We start from the raw sequence: 11,473 nt of genomic DNA, 5'->3' as shown, positions 1-11,473 counted from the left end.
TAAACTACAGGCACAAACGTGATGTATGAAGCAGTTCTTCCATAGCATTAATTTCACACAACAGTTACGTGTCTCAGCAGATATTCCTGCATCTTCTCACTTTGCACCAGAGATATTTATCGTTGGCAGCAGTGCCTCAAACATTGGTATAGACAAATAAAACTCACAGAGAAAAGGTGTCTCCAGAGGGATGGTCTCTGGTCCCTCCAAAAGTTCAGCAGAAAGAAGGGCATAAATTTATGTAGCAAAGGCAAACTAGTGGCAGTTAGGAGAAGGAGAGATTTAAGACTCAGTCCTAATACTACAAGACTGTTTTCACTGATAAACAGTGAGCTCAAGCCCATACCTGAGCATGGTGAACTTGGGATCTCTTTTCTTCCCACTCATATTGCTGGTGTGTGTGGAGCCAAGTCAAAAACTCCCGCAAAACATTGTGATTAGGAAAAGTTGACCTCAGGATATGTTCAGGTAGACAAAAAAGGCTATTCCTCATTCCAAAATATGAGTCTAGAGATGTGCTAAAAGAGTGTTAAGGCTCTGTTCTTCCAGCATTCTGCTGACCACAGGGAAGATCAATGCCAAGCGGCCCACACAAGCAGATGCAGTGGTCAGCAATGGGGATAGTTACAGATTTGATCTTCAGAACAAGCTTATGCTGACATAAGCATGCCCGTATCTGTAGTTCATATAGTTTCTCATCCCACAAATGCAAGTGTTAACATCTGTTAGCAGTTCACTAACTGTTCAAGAGTAGATTTGCACAGAAGCTGAACACATTCACCAGTGACTCTAAGATCATGGATAGTAAACTGTGTCAGTTTCACCAGTAGTAAAACTCCAATTACAATATTTATTTGCTTCACAGCAGGTCATGAACCCAAATCTATGAGTATTTTATAGCTCTAAATGGAAATAGCTAGATCAGTGCATGGTATCATTACTATATTCCCTCAGTGGTGTGGGAAGCATCATCAGAATAATTTGCATTCCAAAGGAAAAATCCCCTTTTGAAGATTTACTTGCATTCCAGAAGATGAATTCCCCCTCAGAAAAATCAAAGAAAAAACAACAGGGCTGCTGAACACACCTTTGCACAAGGCTTTACTTGTTTTTTTTTTTTTTTAATTATCATTATTATTATTATTTCAGGCAATAGGGAGGGTTGAGTCTGTGGGATGAGTCTTCTTTTCATGCTTATTTATAGAGTCTTACCTATAACAAGAGATTTAATAATTCATGAAACCAGAAGGTGAAAACAACAGTCCTCTTCACATGAATAACTTTGTCCTTTGGAATACTTTTTCTTTTCAGATTTTTCCCGATTCCAATTGATTTTAAGCCTTCTCATCATGTTGTATCATAAGGCCATTCTCAGTTTTCTGTGTCAAACATAACAGTAATTTCTTCCTTTTTAAAAATAATTTCTGTAAAGCAGTGATTTAAGTTTGTTACACACAAATGGTATCCTGCTTCTTCAGCCCAGGCGATACCTGGTATAGACTAGCCATATGTATAGGCTTTGGACCCAGGGCTGCATGAGTGCTGTATGCACAAAATGCCATGGTCCTCTTGCGCCTTTTCACCTGCTGGTATTATGCAGAATTTCTATATAACCGATTGGAGCAAAACTGTTGGCCTTCCTAGCATCCCAAATACTCTGGGGGCACTCCCTGGGCCAACTTTCATTGTCTGTACCACCTGCAAATAGGGATTGGGAATAGCTTCAAAAGGCAGTACAGACGTACCCTCTTCCCTGTCCCAACCCAGACAAAGCCGTTGTTCTATACTTCAGAATAAAAGCTGGACATATCGAAACCTCTCATTTAGATCACCATTAATATCTTCTACGTTTTTCAGCATCTGCAAATAAATTCTCACCTCACTCTTGCTTCTCTGCTGAGATCATCTGAACAATTTCAGCAGAGGCTGATAATTGAACAGGGATTTTCCTTTACAAAGATAGACCACAGCTGCAGGTATAGCATCACAGCACCAGAGAATTGAGATGGTAATAATTTAAGCACTGAGACTAACACACATCATCTAAAGATGGGCAAACAAGGGTTTCTCTGATTGCTTTCTCTTGTGTATGAGACACTGGTATAACCTCATGGCCTGGGCAAAAGACTGGACTCCACTCAAAGAAAGGTAAGAGGTGAAGGTAAGAGGTGAAATACGTTCATTGCTCCAACCATAAGGAGTACAGGCTACTTAGATGACCCACTCTCAAAGACTATGATTTCCCCAGAGCTCCCATTCTGACCACAGTCCTGAAGGCTTTCAGCACTTGGCATTGCTCCCAGGGAGTTAGTTCCACAACAAATTGTGTTTGCACAGGTTACTTCTGTCACTGTATCTTCTAGCTTTTCATTGTGTGACTTCGCCACTTCAATGCTATTTTAAATTAGTATTTTACAGCCTGTGTATTCCTCTCAGCAGATAAGCCCATCTGCCTCACACCTTCCAACCCTGGCCTCCTGTTCTCCAGGACTCCCTCCACCACTCGCTTTCCTTTCTTTCCTGTTTTCCAGTCTCAGTCTCCCAGTGTCAAAATTTGTCCAGCAAATGCCAGCTGGTGCCAGGTGTTCTCCAAGCTTCATCGCCTTTTTTCTCTCCCCTTATCTAGCAATGTTGTCTCCAAATTTAATACTTACCATAGTCATTTTCATTCTCCTGCTAAGTCCCAACCTCTCCCCTGTCCCATCTCACTGCTCTGGTTTTGAAGTATTCAATTCCTACTATAAAAACAATGCATGTATTTATTAATTACAGCTTAGTCTTAAATATATATTACATCTTCAAAAGTTGAATCAGATTTTTTTCCCAGTTAAAAAATATACACTGTGAAAGACTGTCAAAACCTCTCAAATATCTTGGCTAATAATCTCGTTTAATCTTTTGGGAGAAATTACCTGTTAACTAGCTGTGTGTGTCTGTTTCTATCTTCCTATACACTGTAGATGCTTATATCATGTTCATCAGTGTGCTTGCATCAACTCATTGCTATGCGACTTTGTAATTATAGGTGGCATAGATATCACCATCTTCCCACTATAAGACATTTTCTTCAATTGCTTAAAACTTTGTTATATTTTAACAATTGCAGGTGCCTTCAAGAGGCTACATTTTTTCTCAGATTATTATTTCAGCTACTTTCTAGAACTATGTGTGCACACACATAAGCTCTAACAAATATGGGCTTTGAAGCAAGGAAGTAAAAATCCATAGGGAGCGATCTTTCTATCAGTTATGTATCATTTTCCACATTTTTACTGTTTTTCTCAAATCCACCAAATAATGTACTTAAATCTTAGCTAACTCAGAGAGTCAATAGAGGTTGCTTCAATTCTGGCAGATAAATTATTTGACAATTCCACCCAAACTATGTACCTTGCAATCTAGAGTGTAGGAGGGAAGCAGGTCTTCCCTTCCAATTCTGGCTGCCCAAAGCTCAAGAGCTGCCATTTCCTTGAACAAAAGGATTGAGAAAATATCTCTGTTCTGCTGGTAGCACAACACTGTACCTGCCACTCCTGGGCAGTGGGAAGAAAATGGAAAGTTCTCTCCTATAATTTAGAAAAAAAAAAAGAAATCTGAGTAAGGCAGAAAGACATGTGAACTGAGAGAAGTAAATGAGGATGACTATGGAAAACTTGAGGCAAAAAAAAAAAAAAAAAAAAAAAAGGTTGGGGGATAAAAAGAAGGACTGGGATCCCTTGTAGCAGACTGAGACGACTGAGACAGAAAGGTGAAGGATGCAGGAAGGAGGGTTGTCACTGAAAGTAGCTCTGAACCTTGCTAAGTCATTCCTGTACCATGCACACCTTGGTCTGTGCAGAGCAGACATCAATTACTGAAGGAAGACTAAAGAGCAGGATGGAGAGTTCACAACTCAGAAACTGTAGCTCTTTAAGGCTGCGTGTTTGCACACATATTTCATATTAAATGATTTTTCTAGTTAGATCTGTTTCCCCTTTCCATCTTATGCCTTTCATCGCACCAGTTCCTAACCCTTGGCCTGCCAGTGCAGCCATTTTTCCCCTCGCAGTTCCTCATCCATCATTTTCAGAGACTGAACTTAGCAGAAGAACTAGGGATGCTAGAGCCTTTCTATTACCACCTGATACAAAACACGTCTACATGATGAGGAAAAAGTTGCATTGCCTTTCTCTACCCACTTCTGGAAGATACACCCAGAATCACTGCATATCCTCATGTTTCCTAAAACATTTAAAATATATTTGACATCATCTTTGTATGGTATATGCAGATTATATATACTGAATGGATAGCTATTTAATATTCATGTCTGTATTCAATATTCATATCCTCTATATTCAATATTCATACCTTCTTCTGCTGATGTGTGATGCTGGATGTCATGGTGGTGCACTCTGAAGTATACTGAAACCCAGTTCTGAGTATCAATCCCTCAATTTCCCTGAGCTGTGAATTTCAGAACGGCCTAGGATTAAAATGCTTTTTGTCCATTAAGAAGCTCAAAGGCTTTACCCCATAGCTCTTACATCCCAGAGAAGTGTATTCTGAGAAAGAATGCACAGGTTTTAGTCTGAAATTCTCATCACTGAGACTGTCAGAATTATGTTCAAAATGTGTTGTTTTATTTCCATTAAGAGAGGCTTTGGTAGCTCAGGAACAGGTCTTCCTTCAGCCCCACTCCCAGAACCATGGCTTTCCCTTTGCCCCACGCCACGTGGCAGCTGTCTCCACCACCGCACAGCTCCGAGTCCTCCCCAGGACACAGCCCGTCCTGGGGAAAAAATAGCATGGGATTACGTAACGAAAGATAGACTCATAATGTGCATGCACAAGAGGGCAAAATTAAGGTCATGCAGGCAGCTCTGTAATGATTCCTGATTGCTTAATTTCTCCTCAGCACCTATCCTGCTCCCCATCAAAAGGCCTTATTCCCCCTCCCAGCCTCCACTGTTCTGTTTCCTCAGCTTCCTCTTTCTTACCCATCCCTGCCCATTTACAGAATCATGTTTCTGTCTCTGTTTCTGTCTCTTGCCCCTGTTTTGATACTTTCTGTACATATGGCTCTCACTCTCTGCTCCTATTTCTCGCTGCTGTTTGAACAAACAGTTCACTGCCTAAGGCTGCTGTCTCCTGACAAATACAATTCCCCCCTCTCCACCCCGTCCTCTTGTCTGACTCTACCTTCTCTCGAACTCTTATACAAAATACTTTCAGATGTACAGAAGACTTTCTGATTTAATTTCCTCTCCAGACACAGAGGGGAATTATTTGAAAAATCCTGATTAGACATGATCTGAATCAACTGAGGCAACATAATGTACACATAGCACTAATAATACTGAACATTTATACAGCATCTTTAGCCATGAAAGCGCTTTACTAACACTAAGGGAGTGATTTTTCAGAGGTCCTGTGCACTCATTGCTCAGTGGCTTTAGCTTTTTTTGGTGATTGCTCAATGCTTCTGAAAATGAGAACTTATCTAATTAGTGTTTCAGTATTGCCAGAAAAAAATATCTCTAGTTATCATTTTATATACGGAAAAACAGAACTATAAAGAGCACCACATGTATGAATCCAGAGTGTAGAACTGCCTTTTTATTTTATGTTTGGACAGCAAGACCCTGGGGCTGTGTACAGAAAAGGGCTCAGCTCTCAAACTGATACGTTAGGTGTCTAAGTCCATAAAGTTTGTTGAAATCTAAGTTTCTGGGGATGTTGTTACCTAGATTTCTTCCACTTCCATTTTTAAACAAAATCATAACTTGTTTTTGGTTTTCAGTCTTACACAGAGGAGAACTAAGACAAATATGAAACCCACTGTCTGCTTTTAGTCAATAATTCAATGGTTAGAGTGCTCATTTGGATTGTGAAAGATCTCGCTTATTTGAGTTTGACCCCTGAGGTTTGACACCTAGCAGAGAGTATAATGAAAGCATTAATATGACCATTTAGCCTCACAGGTAAAGAAGCCAATTCCAAAAAGGGAGCTAAACTTGGGTCTTTTAACATCTTACAAGAAGACTCCTAACTGGGTAAGATTTTCTTGTATGTTGTTTTACATGAAAAAAAGGCTGTTCTGGCTTATTTTCCTTATATCAAGAGATGTTTCACACACTCATTTACAGATGGAAGCTCCCCTTTCCCTTTGCGGTCTAGTACAGGATTTCTTGCAATGCCCCAAGTTCTCCTCATTATTTCCCACTGACTGGCTTCAGCAGTGCTCACCTTATTTCATTGGCTTTCTGTATTCCCCTCTTAAATGCTGAGCTCTTCCTATACACTGTGGAGAACCTGTAGAGCCATCCCATTTTAGGCACTCATCCTTGTAATGCCTACATCCCACGTGGATTTAGCCCTTGGCATCTAAGCAACACTGTAAACAGAAAATATCAAGGACTCAAAGTTTCTGACTCCAAAATCCACTTAAAAGGAGTTAAGTGACCACTTAACTCCAAAGTTCACTTAAGAGTTGGTGCAGTTCAGTCCATATAATCTAAATTTCATTCATCTGACATCCATTGTGTGAAAAAGGGCCATATTCACTTTAGTATTTCAGAGGAAAGGGGTTTAAGATAGGTGAATCAAGGTTTTATAAAGATTGCTAACAGCTGATAAAATATTTCAGTCTGACCCTGTATAACAGCAGGTCTTCACTGTGACAGTTTGGAAGTCCTCTGTCAGGAAATCTTGAGTGAAGTTATCTAAATCAGTATATTTCACATTATCAATTGTGTACATCAAAAACATTGGGAAGATGCATGGAAATCTTCCCAAGAATGCTCTACTGTAGAAGGCTCTGCTTTAGTAGGTCATATATTGTAGACCCTTCTGCAAGTGTCATCAGTCATTTCACTAACACTAAATATTTTCTGTCCTTTTAGCCCATAGGTAGCTAAAAACAAACCTGTATTCAGTGATTATTTGAGATACTAAAGTTGGCAATGCTCTTCTAAAAAAATAAGATGGATAGATTGTCAATGGGCTTCACCTAACCTCAATGATCTAAAAATATTAAAAACTACCCTACTTTTGGGTGAGGACCTCTTTTGGCATAGCTATTTGTCAAAGATAATAGGGCTTCTGGTCTTGCAGGTAATATTTCCTGTAACATTTTCAAGCAGTTAAACAGTTGTGGTTTCTGACATTTTGAGACCAATGTAAAGCCTCATGTAGGATGAACATGTAGTGGTGCAGTGTATTCTTATCAGAAATGTTAGAACTAGTGCCTCCTTGACCCTATCATTTAAGTGTGCCTGCCCAGCTTTGTGAGCCAGCCCAATGGTCCTGCCTTTTCTTCCATGGTACGTCAGCTTGAACTTGATCTGTAGAACTGATTTGGTATCTCTTAGGAACTTTGAAACCTTTCCTTGCTCCAAGTCTTTATAAGGGTATTCAGTAGCTTAAAAAAAAAAGTTTTTTGTTTTTTTCCCCACTGTCTTATAGTTAACTACTTTGTTTTTCAGACTTGCAGAAGATCCTACACAACAGCAACTTCCTTTGCAATCCCAGTGACTCCTGCTCAGAGAAGCAGATCTCACTGGTGGGGCTCAAGCACCTTATAAGAAAGGAAGAAAAGTATCATAAAGCTCAGATTGAAAGCTCTGCTGGACAGCCTGTCACAGGAAGAACAGAATATTGCCACTTTTCAGAAATGAGCCTAGACAACAAAGAGACTATGCAGTGCAGTGGTTCTTTATTTTGCTGTACGGCGCTAGGAGTCCTGTGAAAAAATTTGAAAAAGAAGGCAAAGCTGAGACAGTACATATGCATATTTGAAGGTTGCCCATTCATTTCTTGAATTTGCTCAAAAATTAACATGTTTGCATTGTTGTGTCTTATGTAGTGCTGTGTGTTTATGTGTGTACATGCATATACATACATATAAATATACACACATATTTAAGAACAATTTTCAAAAGTGAAAAATAGTTTTGAAGTACTTCATATATAATTTCCCACCCTTTGAAGATCTTATGGGAAACTTTCACTCTTGGCAAATCCTTGGAAGAAGGACTTCTTTCTTTTTCATATCTAACTTAAAATTATTTTACAAGTACAAATAGAGCTAACACCAGAACTCAATCTAGTCCAAATTCACCATTCCTAGAATTCCTACCTACCCTGGCATCTAAATAAATGATCTAACACTGAACTGTACTCATGAAAATTTTCAGAATGAATATATGGTACTCATACTGTAAATATAGTTTTCTTTATGTTCATGACAGTTTTATGGCTCCCTGTCTTATCTGAAATTGCCTCACCTCAGATTCATTGTAAAGCTGTTTTACTATAACATCATGGCAATTTTCACCAACCATTTCAGTTTATCAAGATACTTTTAAATCTCCAGGAAGTTGATTAAAACCCCATCACCCTTTTGCTTTCTGGAAGGAGACTGGACTTGCATCCCAACAATTTCCATGAGTAAAATATCCTTTTCAATGTAACAAAGTGTTGTGGTTTAACCCAGCAGGCAGCTAAACAGCACACAGCCGTTCGCTCACTCCCCCCACAGTGGCATGGGGGTGAGAATCAGAAAGAAAAAGGTGAAGGAAGGGAAAATAATAATAATGATGATGATGATAAAATAATATACAAAACAAGTGATGCACAATGCAATTGCTCACCACCAGCTGACTGATGCCCAGTCAGCCCCCCAGCAGCAGCCACTGGCCCCCCGCCAACTCGCCCCTGTTTTTTTGTTCAGCATGACATCGTATGGTATGGAATACCCCTTTGGCCAGTTTGGGTCAAATGTCCTGACTGTGTCCCTTCCCAGCTTCTTGTGCACCCCCAGCCTCCTTGCTGGCAGGGTGGTATGAGAAGCTGAAAAGTCCTTGACTTAGCGTAAGCACTGCTTAGCAACAACTAAACCACCAGTGTGTTATCAACATTATTCTCATCCTAAATCCAAAACACAGCACTATACCAGCTGTTGGAAAGAAAATTATCTCAACCTAAACCAGGACACAAAGCTTTGAGTTAAAATAGACACACCATTACATTCCCCAGCATAACTGTTTCGAGCCTCATGTTTGGGTCCATAGCTTGTTCTGGTTATAACAAGCCCTGTGGCCTTTAATAGAAAGCATGGCTGATAAAGAAATTAATCTGAGATTATGGTGCAAAACAGTGTGGTACAAGATCTCAGGTTAAGAAACTTAATGATGATATTGATGATTTCAGGTGAAGCAGAGGCTTTATGTTTGTAAAACACTGGGATGAGCTGATTTGCCAAATTTGAAACATTTTTCTTGTGTCCTTTCTTCTCCTTAACAATTCACTGAAGTATGTATAGAGGACATTGGGCAAAAGCCTGAAGTTGTGTGTGTCTGTGTGTGTGTATATAAAGTACATATATGTATGTACATATATGCATCTATGTATATATATGTATATACATATGTGTATGTATATACATATATATACTCTGTGGACTTTCAATGATATAGAAATTTCCAAACTGACATGTAGTCTCATATATTATATATAGTCTCTAATATATTGTATATATAATGTGTATAGCATATCTTTCATATTTAATATTAAATACATGTGCAATATACATTCATAATATGTATACTACATATAAATATAAAAGAATGCATATTTTTCTTGCTTTTTGGTAGAAAATCAATTGTTTATTTCCTTGAAAAACCTGACATTTCCAATAACATACTGTGTAACAACTACTATCTTTAAAAATACATTATTTCTATCATAAACTATCACATGTAATATATAATGGGGGGAAATCCCCAGCAAAACCATTGTTGCCATAATTCACAACCAGTTTGTTAGAGGCTTAACTGCTTTCAGCTTTGCCTTGGGCCATTAACTAACAAACCAACCATTAACTGCTAGTAATGACCATTTTTTCCCAGAGATTATTGCTTAATTGAACTCTTGTGCTGTGTTGGTTATTTTTATGCCATCTCACAATGACTATGCATTACTACATTTTCCTAGTATACCAACCACCTACTGAAATAAACAAGATAAGTGTTGGAGAATTGGATCTTTCACTGTATATACTATTTAAAATACATTACTTTAATGAACAGCTTTGATGTAGCAGACGTGCTTTTTCATTTTTCCTGTTCTCCAGAGCATATGCATCAAGTAACTTAGATGCAGAATTAATGCATGCTGCTGTTCAGTAATGTATACAATGTCAAGGCACTGTATTAGTAAGCTGTGTTATATATTCATTTGGGTAAGACACATTTGATTATTAGCATTCTGTTCTTCAGCAACAAGCCACATGTGCTGTCTGTTGCCATGGCAATAAATTAGGAAGGATAACCTGACTACTTATCAATTTTTATTAGTGCAATCATCCTACCTGCTTAACCCCTCCGTAACAGTAGCATATTTAAACACCAGTGATAAAATCAATGCAACTCTGGGGGTGTGAGTTAAGCTAACAGGGTGGGGAGGAAGCCAAAGTACTGTGGAGTTGGGGGGAGAGAAATACTGACTTGCAACATGATGCTGATGAGATTCATTAATATTACAGGATCAAAAATGTTAATGTTTCTGAGGATCTTAGCACAGTGGGAAGAGATGAAAATAAACGCAAAAACTTAAGACAGATAAAATGAAAAGTGTTTCCCTCCTGCTGTGTTTAAAGCAGTATGTGTAAATGCATATGTTAAACTGTAAACCTGAATAAATGGAATCAAAACATGTACTTGCTAAATGTTAAGGAACATCATATACTACTAAATATATCCTTTAAAGTAGAAGGGAAAGAACTCATTAGAACATCAGCATGATTTTCTTTAAGATATTAAAATTATATTATTATTGGTCTGTGACCTTTAAGACTACTCCTAACACCCTTTCAATTATTACCCATAGAAAAAATCAATTATTGTGTAGTACTCAGAAGTAAGAGTAAGCTTCCCATTCATTCCAAGATGTTCCTGGATCAAAATGAAAGTTACAACAGATTTATTCTGAAGTATCTCATTTTGATCTAAAGATCTAAATGTTCCTGCAGAGCTAAGTATCCTTAATCCGTGTTTGATTGTTGTAAGGCTGATTATTTAAGTCTCGATATCAGCATTAATGTTATTGCTGTGTTTACATACATAAAAAAAGGTCTTGCAAATCTTGTTTGTTTTAATGAAGCACTGGATCTCACTGGTGTTAAAGCAGGGCGTGAATGCACAGCACGGCAGCAAAGGCTGGACAGGGACCTCCTTGGACCTGCTGTGTGGATCCCCTTGCCAGAAGAAGACATGCCCTGCTCTGCTTTTGGATTCCAGGACTACCCCGCCCATTGCCTCAGTCTTACTATCACCTCTTCTCTGTCCACAGGAATTGAGTTGTCAAATTAAACTGTACATCTGTGGGCATGGCATTACTAGGTTAGTAGAAGGCTGTCAATTCAAAACTTTTCCAAAGCCTTATGAAAAAAGGAAACATTAAACACAAATAACTCCTTACTTCAGCTGGGAAG

General features: G+C 38.6%; 1 long non-coding RNA gene across 1 annotated transcript; it reads right to left on the bottom strand.

Annotated features, from left to right (window-relative positions):
• Positions 1-1,084: 1,084 nt before the first annotated feature.
• LOC142601283 (uncharacterized) lies at positions 1,085-4,442 on the bottom strand. The gene is made up of 3 exons (XR_012834885.1): positions 4,351-4,442; positions 3,391-3,566; positions 1,085-1,212 (listed from the first exon to the last, which is right to left on the bottom strand). It is a non-coding gene; the product is annotated as an uncharacterized LOC142601283 (long non-coding RNA).
• Positions 4,443-11,473: the final 7,031 nt, after the last annotated feature.

Source organism: Balearica regulorum, chromosome 3, assembly GCF_011004875.1.
Source record: "Balearica regulorum gibbericeps isolate bBalReg1 chromosome 3, bBalReg1.pri, whole genome shotgun sequence".
NCBI lineage: Eukaryota > Metazoa > Chordata > Aves > Gruiformes > Gruidae > Balearica > Balearica regulorum.
This window is presented reverse-complemented; position numbering and strand designations above follow the sequence as displayed.